Source organism: Heptranchias perlo, chromosome 36 (genome assembly GCF_035084215.1).
Source record: "Heptranchias perlo isolate sHepPer1 chromosome 36, sHepPer1.hap1, whole genome shotgun sequence".
Taxonomy (NCBI): domain Eukaryota; kingdom Metazoa; phylum Chordata; class Chondrichthyes; order Hexanchiformes; family Hexanchidae; genus Heptranchias; species Heptranchias perlo.
The window spans coordinates 7,411,780-7,430,395 of NC_090360.1; the positions used below are offsets into that span (position 1 = coordinate 7,411,780).

The following is an 18,616-nucleotide window of genomic DNA, read 5'->3' on the forward strand; positions in this document are numbered from 1 at the left end:
AAATACAGGGGCTGCAGCAGTGACCTATGACCCCAGAATTATACCAACATATGAGGGTTTACACATTTGTCAGAAATTCCTCTCTCTTGCTCTGTTAGCCGAAGTAGTCTCATGTTAGGAATTGAAACTGCAGGGTACAGCAACGTAGAGACTACCTTCAGACCACTACAGAAACTGTTTACTGTGTGCAAACCCCAGCGCTTTCAATCTGAAGCCCCCTTGTGGATACTACCTCACTAAATGGTGACATGCCCTGCACAATTACTCTGTTACCTGAGGCAATACTTACCTCGTAAAGATTAATTTGTTATTAAAGCTATGCAAAAGCACGTACCTATTAGCAGATATCAACCATTATTATATAAACCCCAGGAGGGGTTTCGTCAGCTCTTGCACTGGACTACCACGTTCTGTAATTTTACTCCTGACAAACAAGCCTCCCTATTTCCCACTTTCACAATAACTTATTCACACGTCAATATGCCTAATGTGAAAATTGCAGTTTTTAAAAAAAAAATGGGGATCTTATTGCCATATTGAAAAGTCAGGCAGTGGCAACTCTCCGAAGTTTTGCGACATGATGTTCTCCGACATTCTGCATCTTTATAATGTTATGTGGGTACCTCAAAGAAGTTTTAAAAAAAAATATATATATATACTGGCAGATCTCCTATGGAATTGCTCATGGGTAACCTGGGCTCTGCGGTTGATACCTGGCATGGTACCAATCTGGACAAATCATGAAAATCGTAGGTTCGATTCCTGCTTTGTCCTGAGCTAAAGTGGGGTAAGAGCTGGCCACTAAAATTGGCCCTCAGCCTCCCTGGGTTTTGGTGGGGGGGGGGGGGGAAACTAGTCAGGATTCCTGCTCTTGATTGCTATTTGGCGACTGCTGCTAGAAAGTCGACATTGTGACCACAGCTGAGGACTCCTGTGCAGTGTCCTCGCCCGCAATTAAATAGTCTGATGACGCTCACTGACTGGGCTCACGCATCAAGAACGGGTGAGATGTCAGAGGATGGCCAGAGTCCAAGGAGTAAGAGTCCCAGCACCAGTCAGCGCCTTTAGAAAAGGAGGGAGCGAAAACTGGAGAAGGATAAAAAGAACAATTGGAAAGAAAAGGACAAAACCTGCACTGGAAATGCTCCCAGTGAAACATGAACTTCACCTCACTGGGGCAATATGGATGGCCCTACAGTCTGTACCTAAGAGGTTCTGCCCTTTTTTCCAATTGTTCTTCTCTACCTAACCCACAATGGTCTTCCTGTGTCACACATCATACCTCTAGCTGCCATGACACATCAGATGACTTGTTGCCAATGCTGGTCTGTACTCAGCAGCTAAGAGGCGCATGGATGAAGGTCACAGTGGCTCACTCTCCGAATTGACCGGTCCCTTGGAGAAAAATCTTAGACTCCAGCCAGCTCCTCCCCGAATTGAGGCTGAGATGAGAAACTCACTGTGCGGAGAATGACAGGTCCCTCACCCTACCACTCCGTGACACAGCAGCCCAGTGCTCCAACCCCTCCCATTGGCTGCAGTCACACTACTCCAATCCAGTCTATCCGCAAGAGTCCTCTATCTGACACCCCTTTATCACGGAGACGTCCCTTAGTAATTAAATTGATTTAAGCCTTTTTGTTTTCTATCAATTACAATGTAAGCAAGGAGCACAAAACTGTGATAGGCCCACCAGGGCCTGGTAATCAGGCTAGGCTCTCCCTCTTCCCAGTATTGCTAGATTATTACCGTGATTTACATCATTGAAAAAAGTGAAGACTGTAAGAAAGATAGGTCAGTCCTAAACAGACTGAATAGAACCGAGAGTCATTGATTGCCACCTACGTAACTAGCTAAGAACACAGGACTGGCAGGCCATTGCGATCCATCCGGCGATGGATGACTTGTTGCCAATGCTGGTCTGTACTCAGCAGCTAAGAGGTGCCTGGATAAAGGGCACAGTGTTGGAGAGATCGTATCCCACAATACCTTTCATACCCCTTAACCCCATTTTTCCGCCAGTATTGTGCCTCACAGGTACAGAACAAGAGGCAAAGTTACAGTCCAGGCACAACTTTTCAGGCAATTTTGCGCTAAAAAACATTGAATTATCCAGTAATGATAATTAAGCAACAGAAATAACAGAGGAAAATAGGAACTTAGTGCTTAAAAAGAAAAGAATGATCAGATTTTTTGACTTAATTGATTTTGAATTAAGGGGAGTAGACGGTATATCCTTTCACTGTGCTAAAACGAGGGTTCGTTCTGGTCTGAAGCACATACTGAAATGGGACGTCATCTAGATTACAATAATCAACTAATGAAGGGCTGTAATTTAATTATGATCTCGTTCAGATATAAATGTGAGTGCAAAGAAAGTAATGCTGCAACTGCAAATGCTAAATACAGATATAAAGGGCTCCGTTCTTATGATTAATCAAGGTTCCACTCTAATAAAAGCAGATGAGTGCATTGTAAAGGGTTCAGGGAAGAGTGACCAGGATAAAGAAAGCAACCAAACTCTGGAGAAAAGACTGAGGGGAGATTTTATTAAGGTCTTTAAAATAATGAAAGGTACGGATAAAGCTGAAGTAAGAAAGCAAATCAACTTGGACAACGAGCATTAATGTTAGAGGAGATAGGTACACGATTCACAAGGCTTCAGCTACGTTTGAACTTTGAAGAACTTTCCTCCCTGTAGTACAGTCGACATATGGAACAAACTCCCAAAGAAGGGAGTTGATTCAGGGTCAACTGGCACCTTTAAAAGCAAGCTGGATTGGGAACTGTTTTCAAATCCCTCCATAGCCTCCTTCAGCCCTTCAAGATCTCTGCGCTCCTCCAATTATGGCCTCTTGCGCCTCCCCAATTTTCATCGCCCCACCATTGGCGGCCGTGCCTTCAGCTGCCTAGTCCCTATGCTCTGGAATTCCCTCCTTAAGCCTCTCTGCCTCTCTCTCCTCCTTTAAGACGCTCCTTAAAACCTACCTCTTTGACCAAGCTTTTAGTCACCTGTCCTAATATCTCCTTATGTGACTCGGTGTCAATTTTTTGTCTGATAACACTTCTGTGAAGCGCCTTGGGGTGTTTTTACCACATTAAAGGTGCTATATAAATACAAATTGTTGTTGATGAGTGAAGGGATTGAGATTTATAGAGGTATTAATCGGACTGCTTGATCTACTTCAGGGGAGGTAGGAGGAACTTAAGTGTTACTTAAAGTAAGGGATCGACAGGTGGTGTGGGAGCAAAGTCTGCGATGGAGTAGTCATCGACCGACCCTGAAACAGGTGGCCTCGATGGGCTGAATGGCTTGTGTCACTCCTGACTTTATGCTTTTATGCTGAAATCTGAAGCAAGTCAAAGTACAACAGTACTTGGCAGAAGCAGAGACCAGCGGACAGGATCTGTGAGCTACAAAGCACAAAACAACGTTTGTGGCTCTCCAACCTGCACTCTCCTGATCTAATGGGCAGCAAAGGGATCGGCCGCACCCCCAGTTTTTCCTTTATACTCATTTTACAGCAGTCAGGTTTCTTTCCCCCACACACAATAAAGCGCATCGAGTTCCGCACAGAAAATAAAACGACGGAACGGTAAAGCGAGGCACAAAGTTGGAACCAAATCATCATTACGCTGCTGCCTGCATTTAGCTTGGAGCAAAACCACACACTGTGCAATCTCAGAACTCTCAGAGAAACAGCTGCCCCATTGTGTCCCCTTGTGATCCAGGCATTTCAAGCAATGACAAAAGATCGAACATGAGCTTCCAAGGACTGCTTTCAAATCGACAAACTTTACAGCTGAAATGTTTTTAATTTCGCACCTGTATTTCCAGGAAGCTGTCAATGTAACACTTGCAAGGTCGCTAGGTGCCATTTAGTTCTAAGTCTTGTGCTGGTTATTAGGTGTTGGCAGAGGCAAGCGTTTGGTTCCATTTATCTGGGTGGTTTTGGTGCATGTTTATCATGGACGGTAGATTTTTTTGGTGGGCGAGCTGTGTCGTAGCAGTGCTTTCTTAAATATTGTTAAAACTCCAGATTCCTTGAGGACATCCAGCACTCTGTGATGGTGGAAACAAGCACACGGCTGCCTTATTTGTTTTTAATCCACCAGTACCTTGTGATGTGGGTCTGGTTTGGGTGTTCTCCCACATACAAGGGAATAAATTTTATATCCACATATATAAAAAAATAAGGTAGGTTGTGAAGGGACATAAGGGAGAAATTCCCGAGAGATGAGGCTCGATGGCTGAAGGCACAGCCAGCAATGGTGGAGTGGAGGGACAGGGAGAGAGGGTTGCATAATAGACCAGACTTTCATCGCTCCACCATTGGCAGCCATGCCTTCAGCTGCCTGGGCCCTAAGGTCTGGAATTCCCTCCCTAAACCTAAGCTGATGGCATGGCCGCCAATGGTGGAGCGATGAAAATAGAGGACGCGCAATACAGAATTGGAGGAACGCAGAGATCTCGGAGGGTTGTAGGGCCGGAGATAGGGAGGGGCGAGGCCATGGAGGGATTTGAAAACATTTTAACAGAATGTTAAAATCGAGGCGTTGCTGTACCGGGAGCCAATGTACACGGGGTGATAGGTGAACAGGACTTTGTGCCAGTTAGGATACGGGCAGCAGAGTTTTGGATGAACTCCAGTTTAGGGAGGGTGGAAGGTGGGAGGCCGGCCTGGATGTAGGGTGGGAGGAGGTTGCAGAGATCGGGTGACCTAAGGCTGTGCAGGGGTTTGTGAGCAAGGGCAACGACCCTGAAGAGCGGAGGTTGATGAGGACGGGGGGGTGATTGGGGAACAGGGCAGGATGCGACGGGTGGAGTTCAGGATGAGTTTGTGTTGGGTGGAGATGGGGAACTGGGAAAGGGAACCCAATATCACGGATACAAATGGACGGAGAAAAATAATTTTGAAAGAAACCAGTGACTACATGGCTGTCCATTCCTGGACGTAAATGGTACAGTTAACCTCTTCCACTTGACTGGGGTTACCTCATCTCCAATACCTGACCTGCAAATACCACTTAATATTTGAACAGTGCTGTTTGTCACATAACATATGCAAACAATGCTTAGTGTTTTTCAAAGACCTTAAAGGGGTCAGTCAGTCAGTTTCCTATATTTTAAGGTAGGAACAAAGCTCATTTCATTCACAGAGATGTCTTTATGTTGGGAAGAATTGTGTATTGTCAATGCAAAACAGGCCCCTTTGGCAGTTTCCAATGAATAGCACACAAACCTTGGTTCAATTTACTTTTCTTTTCTTGTTGCTGCAAAAGAGATCTGTGCAAAGTTGTTTGCTTTGCAATAGGAGAGAAATCCGACCTATTCATGGAACAGATTTCGAAGGAGTCTGTTTAAATATTAACTCAGGCGCAAACTTCAGTGGAGCACATGTATTCCGGAAATGAACAAAAGAAATCATCTCATTAACTCGTCTCAAAAGGGAGAAATTAAACTCCATTCACAACATAATCCAGCTCAATATGTGAATTAACATGGGCTGACTCATAACCCCTACTGGATCTCAGGAGAGCAGTTCCTCAGGCAGTGTTACTTCCTTGCACATTCAGAATTTGCACACACAAAAACATTTTGGTTTCTTAGCAAAATGGTGAGGAGGGAAGGCAGCTGGGCAGATCTGGACAACTTTCCAACTGACCTCAGTCCAATCTGCATTATAATATTTACCTCAGAATGGACGTGACTGCAAAAGAGGACTGACCTGAAGTGGGATATTTACTGGATCGACAGGGGTAATTGGTGGTTGCATTTGGGAAAATTAGGGGTCTCCAACTGCTTGAAGAAAACGGCACCTCAGGCAGCTCCCAAACTTAAAACAGAGTTGATCAACTTTACAACAACAACTTGCATTTATATAGCGCCTTTAACGGAGTAAAAACATCCCAAAGTGCTTCACTGCAGCGTTATCAGACAAAATTTGACACCGAGCCACATAAGGAGATATTAGGACAGGTGACCAAAGCTTGGTCAAAGAGATAGGTCTAAGGAGCATCTGAAAGGAGGAGGGAGAGGGAGAGAGATTTAGGGAGGGAATTCCAGAGCTTAGGGCCTAGACAGCTGAAGGCACGGCCGTCAACGGTGGTGCGATTAAAATCGGGGATGTGCAAGAGGCCAGAATTGGAGGAGAGCAGCGATCTTGGAGGGCTTTAGGGCCGGAGGAGGTTTACACCTACAGAAGCCATGGATTCAATGGAACCTTTTCTGTGACGGACTGGTGTTTATACTAGCTCTGGTGGCAGATCTTTGGACTCCCAAACAGACAGCTCGAGCTTGAAACCAAGCACCCTTGCCTTCCGATGGAACACATCAGATAGAGTGCTCCACCTTAAGGGAGGCACTCTGTCCTTCTCTCCCAACCAAATGATACAGTGTGGAGAGGGAAGGCAGTAGCCGCGACTTCAAAGATGGTGGAGATGGAGGAATGCAATATAGAAAACACCATTAAAACTGGCCGACAAAGTACTATAAAGCTCCCAGCGAAGTTACTCTGACCAACTAACTTTCCTTCACCCAGCTCTGCATGAAGTATTTGACCACTGTTGATGAAATTGTCTTTCTAAATCTAAACTCAACTTAACAACAATTTAGCTCTGTACTCCAGAGATTTTAACAGTGAACTTGGGGAGAGAAAAAGCACAATCATTAATTACCGATCAATACACAGACGCCTTTGTTTATTTATTAATATCCAATTATATTACAGGAAGCCAATCAGAACTCTAGAAGATAGTCAGCTGATATAACCGCTGTCACCAAATTACACAAATGACCAATCAAAACGCAGGAGAACTCAACCAATTGGCCTCGCTCTCCAATCTCCATTTTGAGAATTTGGCTTGATGACATCATCACTGAAATATTAGAGCCAAACACAAGTGAGTTTATTAAACTTTGGATAAATAAGGATGATACCCTTTGTTTAATTACTGTGCAACCCCATAATACAGGATCATTTATCCACTGCTCTTTCTACTGTCCACCAATCTGCTCTACCAGGCACACTCAACTCTGCATCGAAGCTGCAACATCGCTATTCTTGCTTCTAACCCTGAAAGTCACATAATACGGTCACACGGCAAAATGAGAACATAAGTCAACTCTGCCAAGATTACTGGGAAAAATCAACTATCAGCGCTCATTAACGAGGGCTGTGGTCCTGCTTGATGAGCAGGATCTGTACATTGTCTTGTGAGTTCAATGACTCTTACATTCTCCTTCAATGAAACTGTAGAGGTAAGTGTGGGGAGAGCAGTGGAGAGGAGGGTATTTTGGAACTGCCCTGTACTCTCAGTCGTACTGAAGTTTTTGGGCTGAGGCTTGGATGGCTCCAAATTACATACTGGATGGGAAAAGGTGTGTATCTGTGCGACTGTCTAAACAGGTTCTTAGGATCCATAGATGATGTTAGTTGAGTGGATTCCTAGCGAGAGGGAAGACCCAAAATGGCAGGTTTCTCTGGAGGGGGAGGAAACTATTTAACTTAAATATCTAAGTATTATAGAATTACATGGAATGTACTGCACAGAAACAGGCCATTCGGCCCAACTGGTCCATGCCGGTGTTTATGCTCCACACGAGCCTCCTCCCACCTCTCTTCATCTCACCCTATCAGCATAACCTTCTATTCCTTTCCCCCTCATGTGTTTATCTAGCTTCCATACTTGTTTTTTTTTTATGTTACTAGATCTTTTTGGTGGTGGAGGTAATACTTTTCATTGAAAATAGACCCCTTGCCCTTTAATTATAAGCTGCTACAGACAGAGATATGAGATTCCTTGAAGTCAGAACTGATCTGAAATGCAATATTCGCTCCTTTTAACTAGAAATAGAAGTGAGGTTTGCTGTATTTTACACAACTGCCGCAGTAGATGAAGCGAACCCACTTTGCATTGACATTACAGTTACAGCACAAAGGCTGCGTAAATCTAGATTCAGAGCCTGACCCAATACCACAGAAAAACGGTGCGAGACCCACTCCTCCGATCCCACCCCCCCCCCCCCCCGAGGAGGAAGTCCCACTCCATCCTGCCCCGGATCCAAGCTGAAAGGAGGAACTTGCAATTATACAGCACCTTTCACTACCTCGGGACATCCCAAAGCCCTCTACAGCCAATTAAGTACTTTTTTTTTTGAAGTGTAGTAATGTGTAGGGAAAGCGGCAGCTAATTTGCACACAGTAAAATCCCACAAACAGCAATGAGATAACATAGGAACAGGAGTAGGCCATTCAGCCCCTCTAGCCCGCTCCGCCATTTGATAAGATCATGGCTGATCTATGATCTAACTCCTTTGGCCCATATCCCTTAATACCTTTGGTTGGCAAAAAAGCTATCTATCTCAGATTTAAATTTAACAATTGAGCTAGCATCAATTGCTGTTTGCGGAAGCGAGTTCCAAACTTCTACTACCCTTTGTGTGCAGAAATGTTTTCCAATCTCACTCCTGAAAGGTCTGGCCCTAATTTTTAGACTGTGTCCCCTAGTCCTAGAATTCCCCAATCAGCGGAAATAGTTTCTCTCTATCCACCCTATCCGTTCCCCTTAATATCTTATAAACTTCGATCAGATCACCCCATAACCTTCGAAACTCAAGAGAATACAACCCCAATTTGTGTAATCTCTCCTCGTAACTTAACCCTTGAAGTCCGGGTATCATTCTAGTAAACCTACGCTGCACTCCCTCCAAGGCCATTATAAATGACTAGATCATCTGTTTATAGGTGTTGTTTGAGGGATAAATGTTGGCCAGGACACAGGGAGAACTCCCCTGCTCTTCTTTTACAGCCACCTGAGAGGGGCATATGACTGGCCCCAAACCTCAGACCCAAACCATACAGAAAACGCTTTGCACCAACCCTAAACCTTGGGGAGCTTTTCTACGTTAAAGGCACTATATGAACGCAAGCTGTTGGTGTTATAAAGCTGTAATGTAAATGCATCTTCAGTCTCACTTGCAATAGGAAATTCTGTCCGATTGGATCCTAGTTTTGAGACTGGGACAGGGATCTGTAACACACATTACAGCTGACTTAGGTCTTGGTTCGTAGTCTCATGCACAGAAACAACAAGTCCCCGTTCTCTCTTATTGTCCACACTCAAGTGTCAAGTATTGTATATGTTTGGAAAGCTCCATTGGAGCCTACTTTACTGAAGTCACGAGTCAATGTTTAAAGCACAAAAATGTGCAGAATGACTTCAACTTTCTGAAGATCCAAGAAACAGATGGGATTTTAAAAAAAACATATTTAAGTCAAAACTTTAGCTCAATCTGTACTGCGCCTGTTTTGGAACAAAGCTCGAGGATTGCGAGAGGCAATCAGATGTCAACTTCTAGCACAAATTCGAACGTGTTCTTCATTCCCATTCAAGTTACTGAGGTGATTCACCACATCTCAGAAACAAGGCACTTGGAATGGCCCAAGCATTCTCATTTTCCAAAGTTATTATGTCACTGAGATGGCTGCCTGGCGATTAATCATTTTGAAAAAGTTATTGGAGTGGTCTGAAGTGAAATCATTCTTGTTTTATTATTATATTAACATTACTGGCACGTGCCAAGGCTCTAGCCCGCAAGGTTGGAAAGATTCCATGGCTCTACTCGAAGAGGAGCTGGGAGTTCTCCCAGTGTCCTGGCCAAAGTATGTTACTATTGAATCTGTTTCCACCACCCCATCAGACAATGTATTCCAGATCATCATAACTGGCTGAGTAAAAAGATTACTCATCTCCCACTCTGGGTTTTTTTGCCAATTATCTTAAATCTGTGTCCTCTGGTTACCGACCCTCCCGCCAATGGAAACAGTTTCTCCTTATTTGCTCTAACAACACCCTAGACAGTGTAAGGTATTTCAAATATTGGCATATACGACAACCCAAATGGTGGGGCCATTATATTACAAAGTACAACTAATGCTAAGAAAAGTAAGCTTGTGGATTTTGCCAAGGCATAAAGGATGATTTTAACTTTCGCGGTGGGGGAAAACAGGCAATAACAGATTGCCCGCCTGTTATACACCCGGCCCGAAAATCAGGCGAGCTTGCCAGCCCTCCAGGATTGTCCTGGAGTCTCCAGGAATTGAAGATTAATCTCCAGGACACTGCTGCGAGCAAACACCCGGGAGAAAAATCACAGGGGGCAACAAAAAAATAAAATTCTTTCAACACTTTTGTTTATTAGTTATAAATATGTTGGTGATGGGAAAGAAAAGGCTGTTTGACTGACAGTCAATTGGGTAATGAAGAGACTTCTCGCTTTCCAATTGGCAGGGGCAAGTGTTGCCCCATGAGAATGAACATGTTGGGCGATCAATTGGGGGGGAGGTGGGGGGAGGAGATGTGAGGGGCGGGGCAGTCGGAGCGAGGAGGTCATGTAATGAAACCTCCAGGATTACATCCAGCCAGAGTTGGCAACCCCAGGTGTAGCACAGGCAGCCATTTCATTAAAGCTTGTTTTCCGCCATGGCGCAAAGTCATGATCGTCCATGTGGAGTCTGTACACTATTCCGTCGCATGTGTTTTGTACACTTACAGCAGTGTATTCTGTTCTTGTTCTGTAGCCGTTAACAGGAAGCAGGCTAAATCAGAACAACTGGAAGAAATGCAGAGATGGTGAGCAATTGAGTTTAGGTGATACCAGTCTATCCGAACTCAAGTGAAGGAGGGAGAGCCAATGAATCTATCTTTATGAATCTGTATTCTCGGTGATCCATTCGTTCTACCTGTCTGTGAGCCATTGGTTTTCCTTGTAACAAAACCATAAACTTTCCCTGGTGACTTCTGGCTATTTTCCGTGTGGGTCTCTAAACATTGGTTCGTGGGATATGAACGTACAAAAATAACGGATGAGAAAAGACACCCCCCACCCCCCAGAGTTGCAATCCCTTATGCATCACAAGACAGACACTCCCCACCCCACCCATGTAATCTCCTGAAAGAGGTGACGAAACAGATTAAAGCCCAGGCCAATTAGGGGGAAAAAAATCTGGAAAATTCCTCTCCAACCCAAGGATTCAAAACGGCTGCCATGGTCACCAACATAACAACAGTAACTGGCGAACAAACATATTTGATTGTACGTGAAATGCTTTGGAACGTGTCTGAGACAAATGATTGAGCCAGATATAAATGCAAGCTTTTTCTAACTGAGAAACTACAAGTTACATACGATTGCAAAATCGCACATCTGCCCTCTAATTACATCAATGTGCATTCACAGTCCTCCAGGCATCCAGGATTGCACAAACTGACAGCATAAGAGTTGAAAGCCTGAGTGGCTTTGTTTCCTAGAAATGAGCCCCACTCATTTCTAGGAAATGTCCCCGACTCATTTATAACCCAAGGTTGCCATAGACGTCAAGGCTTAAGAATCAATTTGACAAGACATAAAACCAAGGAGTTAACAGAACTGCTTCAGGAAAGGTCGTGGGCTGTAAAGGACTAATTTGATGTCAGATGGACAGCATGCAATGACAGATGGGACAACTACTGCATGAAAGCAACATTCAGAATTATCCAAAGTAAACTGGTATAGTCCAAAGTCAACCCAGAAGACAGGAGCTGTTTATTTATGAGTCCATTTATTTTTGTACTGTTTACCTGTTGTATCAACTGGTAATTGTAAATCAAAATCTTCCAATTAGAATGTGAAGCCCATCTATAAATCACACTGGCACATCAATCAAAGGACATAGCATTTACAAGTATGATGAAATGAAGCCAACTAAATTCCAATTAAAACAATTTTTTGTGCTTAATTTGGCAAAGTAAGGTATTTCCTGATTTGAATGGAGTTCCCCACAGAGACCAATAATGTTCCAAATCAGATCCCGAGACTGTACTGAACCAGCTGATCTCCAATGAAATAGCAGTTTTTGCACTAACACTTGGCCCCAGCACATCTGGATCAGGGAGTGGGGGGAAAAAAAGCATTACAGTTCCTCTTAAAATTGAACAATAGCTTTAAAGCCCTGTGCCATTCGCCTGCACACTGAATTTAGTGCAGCCTAACCATGAATTTCCAAAGTTACTGAGGTGACACTAAAAAAAATAAATGGCACTATACCCATCTGAAATTTCAGAAGAGTTCTAGGAAGATGCTGACAAATTTATTGGTGAGAATCCATTGAAGATTCCTGAAACGGAGATGGCGGGAAAATTTAAAAATTGTGGCTGATCATCGTTTCTGCCAGTGTGGCTCGGTTGGCAGCACTGTTGGCTCGGAGTCAGAAGATTGTGGGTGTAAGCCCTTCTCCAAGGTCCAGGCTGATGTGTACGTGCAGTATTGAGGGAGTCCTGCACTGCCGGAGATGCCATCCTTCAGGTGAGACATTAAGCTCGGGTCACATCTGCCCATTGAGGTGGATGTTAAATATCCTGTGGTACTGTTTTGGAGAAGAGCAGCGAGTTCTCCCCGGTCTCCTGGCCAACATTCCTCCCTCAACCAATGCCACCAAAAAAAAAAAATCCCAGATTAATTGCTAATTCATTCACACTGCTGCATGTGGCATCTTGCTCCACTTCACAGTAATTCACTGTTAGGTGAAGAACTTTGAAACATTTCGGAGATATAATAAGGTACTATGGGAATGAACGTCTTTAATTTTTTTTAAACAAAATGCAAAAATCCACAACAAACTATTTCAGTGAGGGGACACCAAACCTACCATATAGTGTTTGCATAATGGGGGGGGTGGGGGAAGATATAAACAAAATGGACTTGTGTCGTATGGCTACTTTAAAAGTAAAGTAGATGGCACGCAAAGGTACAAACATTTCCAATTCTGATTGAATGCACACATCCCACTGCACTGCATTAGAATTAAGTGCTTAATGTTACGACCAGACTCTACTCTCTGAAACTGCTGGGCAGTTCCTTCAACATCTGGGAAACTTGCCCTGTAGGAATCAATGACAGATTTCACATCAAATTTGGCAGAATCTTCTGCTGCAAAATTTATTTTAAAGCAGAGGAAAGAACAAATTCTCTAACCGCAGCCAACAGAAGCTTTAGAGATTTGTGGAGACAGATGGAGCGTGGGATATAACAGGGGCTCCAATGGTAAAGGTATATTTTGTTTATCTCAAAAGTCTGGTTGGCAGAGGCAGACTTCAAAGGAAAGCTTCCGTCTTCTGTAAAAAGAAAAGAAAGAACTTGCATTTATATAGCGCCTTTCACGACCTCAGGACGTTCCAAAGCACTTTACAGTCAATTAAGTACTTTTGAAGTGTAGTCACTTTGCAATGTGATAATGAGCAGATAATCTGTTTTAGTGATGTTGGTTGAGGGATAAATATTGGGCCAGGACACTAACACTTCAGTGTAGTACTGAGGGAGTGCTCCATTGTCAGGGGAGCTATCCTTTGGGTTAAACTGAGGTCCAACCTGCTTGTTCTGGATAGTTAAAGGTGGAAATGCCTTCTCAAGGTCCTGGACAATATGCCTCCCTCATTCAATGCCACCAAAAAATGTGATTAAATGGTCATTTATCTCATTGATGTTTGTGGGATCTTCATGTGTGCAAAATCACTGCCATGTTTGAACATATAAGTGGTAGAAATTCGTCTGGGCCTGTTTTCGGGCCCAGACGCGGTGCCACACTGTCAGTGCACACCCCAACAGGGAGGCCCGAGGTAAGCCTGAAATTCGGCCTCAGGCCTTGTTAACACTTGCACCGGCAGCTCGCACATTGCAGCTGCCGAATGTTGGGCTGCTTCCTTACCGGCAGTGGTCTGAAGGTAAGTCCCGGAGGGGGTTGGACCGGGCAACGAGGCGGGGGGGCGGGGGGAATCGCGACGACTGGAAGGTAGTCTGTTAAATTTTAAAATTAAATACAACCTCACCTTTTGCTGGTGCCCACGGGGGATCACTGACTAATCCTGAGCGAGCCCCTGGCATCTGCTCCGCTCATCGGAAACAAACTTTACACAGTGGGGGGGGGTCCTTCAATGGCTGTCAGGCCCCTAATCAACATGTGCAAGGGGACATATCGCCTGTTTTAGGCCACTTGGCACGCCTAAAAAATGGGCCTGATGAACTTAGCAGTGGTTCGAACGTGCATGTAGATGGGGGGGTGGGGGATGTCCCACTGCTAAATTTGTCAGCGTTGCCCCTGAGTTACATCCAAAAAACGGGCACTACGCTTCTCAATTTCACAATAATCCTTTCCACGTGAAGCACTGAGAGAGAGAGAGAGTTCTATAAGTGCAGGCAATTGGGACTAGCTTAGTGGTATAAACTGGGCGACATGGACATGTTGGGCCGAAGGGCCTGTTTCCATGTTGCAAACTTCTATGATTCTATATGATAAGGTGCATTTAAATGCAAATCCTTTTTTTGAACCTCAGATCACACCACAGAACTGTGATGTAAATTTACTCCGGAGAGAACATTATAGTTAAGGTGATAAATCTGGCATTATCCATCTTAAAAAAAGTCATGCATGTGTTATAACGGACCTTTCATTTCTCAGAAACAATCTTTGGAACCATTTGAGCAGCAAAAATTGTCTTTACCTTTAGTTGAAGTGTTCACCACTTTTATTTAAACACACACATTAATTAAAGAGAGCGAGAGGGACGATTACTCCATGTTGATCTAAATCAAGCTTCAAATGTTCACGGGATGTTTTAAGACCTCTGCAAACTTACCCGAGCCTGGACCGCCCAACAGAAAGAATTTATGTCAAAGGATACACTAAATGCTTCTAAAAATATGGAATCAGGCCAACGGCTACATATTCCATCAGCAAGATATACCATCACTATTTTCTCTGCTTGACTGGGATCTTGATTGTGACACTTTGGGAAGCTGAGGGCAATAAATCTATCACCGAAGCTTTTATACAGAGAATTATGGACACCTGAGAGTGATTACAAGGCGCTAGTATAATCAAAGGATTAAAAAGAAAATTTGAATGCCGAAATGGAAGAAAATGCTGGAAATGCACCACTGCGTCAGTTTTGATGGGAAGTTCCACCACAAATATTAACCTTTGTCTGTTTCTTTTAGATGGTGACTGACCTGCTGTGCATTCCCAACATTTCCTGTTTTTCATGCAGTACATAATCAAGGGATTTGGACAGCATCAAAGCACGATAGTGAGTTCTGATCCATTATTTCAACCCTCAGATTTGACGACTGCTTTGAACTGACTTTCTGGTATCTTCAAAAAAATGGAATTCTCCCAAGGCATTGAACGCGGGGAACAGGAACAGGAGTAGGCCATTCAGCCCCTCAAGCCTGTTCCACCATTCAATTAGATCACGGCTGATCTGTATCTTAACTCCATCTACCCGCCTTGGTTCCGTAACCCTTAATACCCTCACCTAACAAAAATCTATCAATCTCAGTTTTGACATTTTCAATTGACCCCCAGCCTCAACAGCTTTTTGGGGGAGAGAGTTCCAGATTTCCACTACCCTTTGTGTGAAGAAGCGTTTTCTGACATCACCCCTGAACGGCCTAGCTCTAATTTTAAGATTATGCCCCCTTGTTCCAGACTCTCCCACCTATCAAATCCTTTAATCATTTTAAGCACCTCAATTAGATCACCCTTTAATCTTCCAGACTCAAGGAAATACAAGTCTAGTCCATGCAACCGGTCCTCATAATTTAACCCTTTTAGCCCCGGTATCATTCTGGTGAATCTGCGCAGCACGCCCTTCCAAGGCCAATATATCCTTCCTGAGGTGCAGTGCTCAGATGGGAGCCTGGGTATGGTCTTCAGGTGAAGCAGGTTTAGAGGTCAGGGGAGAATTATAACAGGGCAGACAGATGTCAGATTTTTAATAGGCCCTGTGGCAAAACGGAAGGAATTGAGTTGGTTGCAGCTGCAAGAGTTTCTCTATAGTAGAGGCTGAGGAGCTGGGAGATACAAAACTGAGAGGCTATAATATCAACACTGGCGGAAAGGTGCCATTACGGAATGACAAGTATACACAAGCAATTTCCATTCGAAGCATGAACATAGGAATTCATAATGTTGACAAAGTGTGACAACAGAAAATAAGGTTTCATAGACTGGACAATTTCTAATATATATTTATGCATAGACAAAATTTTATAAAACAGTTGTAGATGCTAGTTTTAGCTGGCTTATGTTCGCACTTTAGGGCGATAAGCCCTTCATTGCAGATACCAATGGCCAAAAGAGCTCCCTTTTCATCGATACTAAACAAGTGAGTTGCATCACACTTGTGGTAAGAAAAAGTTTGCAGATTTAGTACCAGAACATTCTGCGCATTATAAATCACTGGCAGATCTCCTGTGGTGCTGCTCAGAGTAAGTTGGATGATAAGCTGTCTTATAATAACAGGAGCATTAGGTCATGTAATGTGCCGTGTATTATTCTGCTGCCAAGGTACAACTGTGTCTGACTTGGCCTGCCCTTTAAAGCCACAAAAGTCTCATTGCTGTGAACATTGAGACCAATTACAGGTTAATTGCTGTTGGTGAGAGAAGTCTGCAAATTGCCAGTTGCTTGTAAGTTTCTGGCTCCAGGTCAATCTGTAGACGTCCCTCACCAACAAGTCATCTCGATTTGACCCTAATTGCATGAAATTAATACTTTTCTTTGTGTTTTTTTTAATACTTTGATACTTTGGAGTGTACGGCACTCAAACCTTTATATATACTCATGGATTTTCCAAAGCATTGCTCACAGCAACTGGTTTGATGTTCTGTTTTATAAGGACAGAAGTGTTATGCTATATAATGCACAATGTATTACTCTTCTATGTTGGAGCTGTGTCTCTTTATAGTCACAAAAGAAAAAAGTTAATTGAACAGAGTTTGAGTCAATCAGTTTAATTGTTGTTTGATCAGGGAACTTTGCAGATTGGAATGCGTCAGTTTTAGGCTGCGAATCAGAAGCATCCAGCATTTTAAGCTTATTTTTCAATAAAGTGTCACATCGACTTTCTAATGCTGAGATGCAGCAATTCCTCACACTGTATATGTTTTATTCCCAACTCACTCTCGTCAACTGAGTACAGCATATTGAAGTGTACATAGATGAATGTATTCACCAGTGACGATTTATGAGTTCCAGAATGCAGAGTGCTTCACACTGCCCTCTCTCTCACGTACACTCTCCCTTAACCAACAATAGGCGCAACGGAACACCTGTAACTGAGTACAAGCAGCTTGAGAAAAGCGCGAGGCTGTGCACCGCAAGCCCCTTAATCAACCTGTTTATCCTCAAATCCATCTCACCGCACAAACACCCCCGCTCCCCTGTGCACTCCTGCTATTCGATACAGGCTGGTGGATAGTCTGCAGAAAGATAGTGATGGACATTTCTTTCTGTCAGAGCTGCTGGAATGGGGAGTGAGTCAGCTGCACGATGCCAGCAATGCACACTACTACAATTAATGGTGACAGGACACGACTCACAATGTGTCTCTCATTGACAGGAGAGCTAGTGACCGGAGATGTCTCAAAATAGTAGACACACTTTTCATCGTGATTTAAGAGCAGATGGTACTTTTTTTTAATATATATCTGTCGAGACAAGGTTTCTTTGAACATTGAGTTTCACTTCCTCTGTGCAATTCTTACACTTTATTTTTGTGTCTCCGCCATGTCCAATGTCACCCCCTTAATGCTTCCATGTGACACTTCTCTCTCCGTTACTTTAACAGAGGGGCTAATCCTTTGATTTTAAAAGGGATTATGCTTCTACGATAGAGCATAAATCTGTCCTGTTCAATGTCATAGGAATCTTTTTACTGTACATTCTCATCATTAAGACTTGTGAGTGTACCACTTTAAATTTATTGCTGCCGACTTGCACTGAGAGAATCCACATTATTGCTCTTGGCTGCAGATTAAAGACAATTTTAGATATCTCAGGAACACCTGCTGGTAATGCTGATTCCAACTATACAGCCATGGATCAGTGGGTATCACTCTCCCCTGAGTCAGAAGGTTGTGGGTTCAAGCCTCACTCCATAGACTTGAGTGCATATTGCAGGCTGACACCTCAGTGCAGTACTGAGGGAGTGCTGCACTGTCGGAGGTACCGTCTTTCGGATGAGCCGTTAAACCGAGACCCCGACTGCCCTCTCAGGTGGGTGTAATAGATCCCATGGCACCATTTCGAAGAAGAGCAGGGGAGTTCACCCTGGCTAATATTTATCCCTCAACCAACATCACTAAAAAAACATCCGATTATCTGGTCATTATCTCATTGCTGTTTGTGGGAGCTTGCTGTGCGCAAATTGGCTGCTGCGTTTCCTACATTACAACAGTGACTACACTTCAAAAGTACTCCATTGGCTGTAAAGTGCTTTGGGAAGTCCTGAGGTCGTGAAAGGCGCTACAGAAATGCAAGTCTTATACGAACCAATGGCTCTGAAAAGCTAGGTGTTAGAATACGTTGGGTATGATCATACAATAGCAATGACCTTTGGAGCTCATTCGGACCAGGGCATTTGCATTGCTTTGAATTCTGTCCGCAGAGACTTTGGCTGAGCTTCTGTGGGGAATGTGCTGTGAGCAGGGATTTCAGCCAAGCTCCGCCCGTACCTGTGATTGACGGGTTTACTTCAGTGTGAGAGAGATGTTCTGTCCTTTGCTCTCTATTTGTGC

General features: G+C 43.7%; 1 protein-coding gene across 1 annotated transcript in view; it reads right to left on the reverse strand.

Annotated features, from left to right (window-relative positions):
• Nucleotides 1-18,616, reverse strand: part of ndst2a (N-deacetylase/N-sulfotransferase (heparan glucosaminyl) 2a) — an 84,419-nt gene that overhangs the window by 20,146 nt on the left and 45,657 nt on the right. The window lies entirely within an intron of this gene.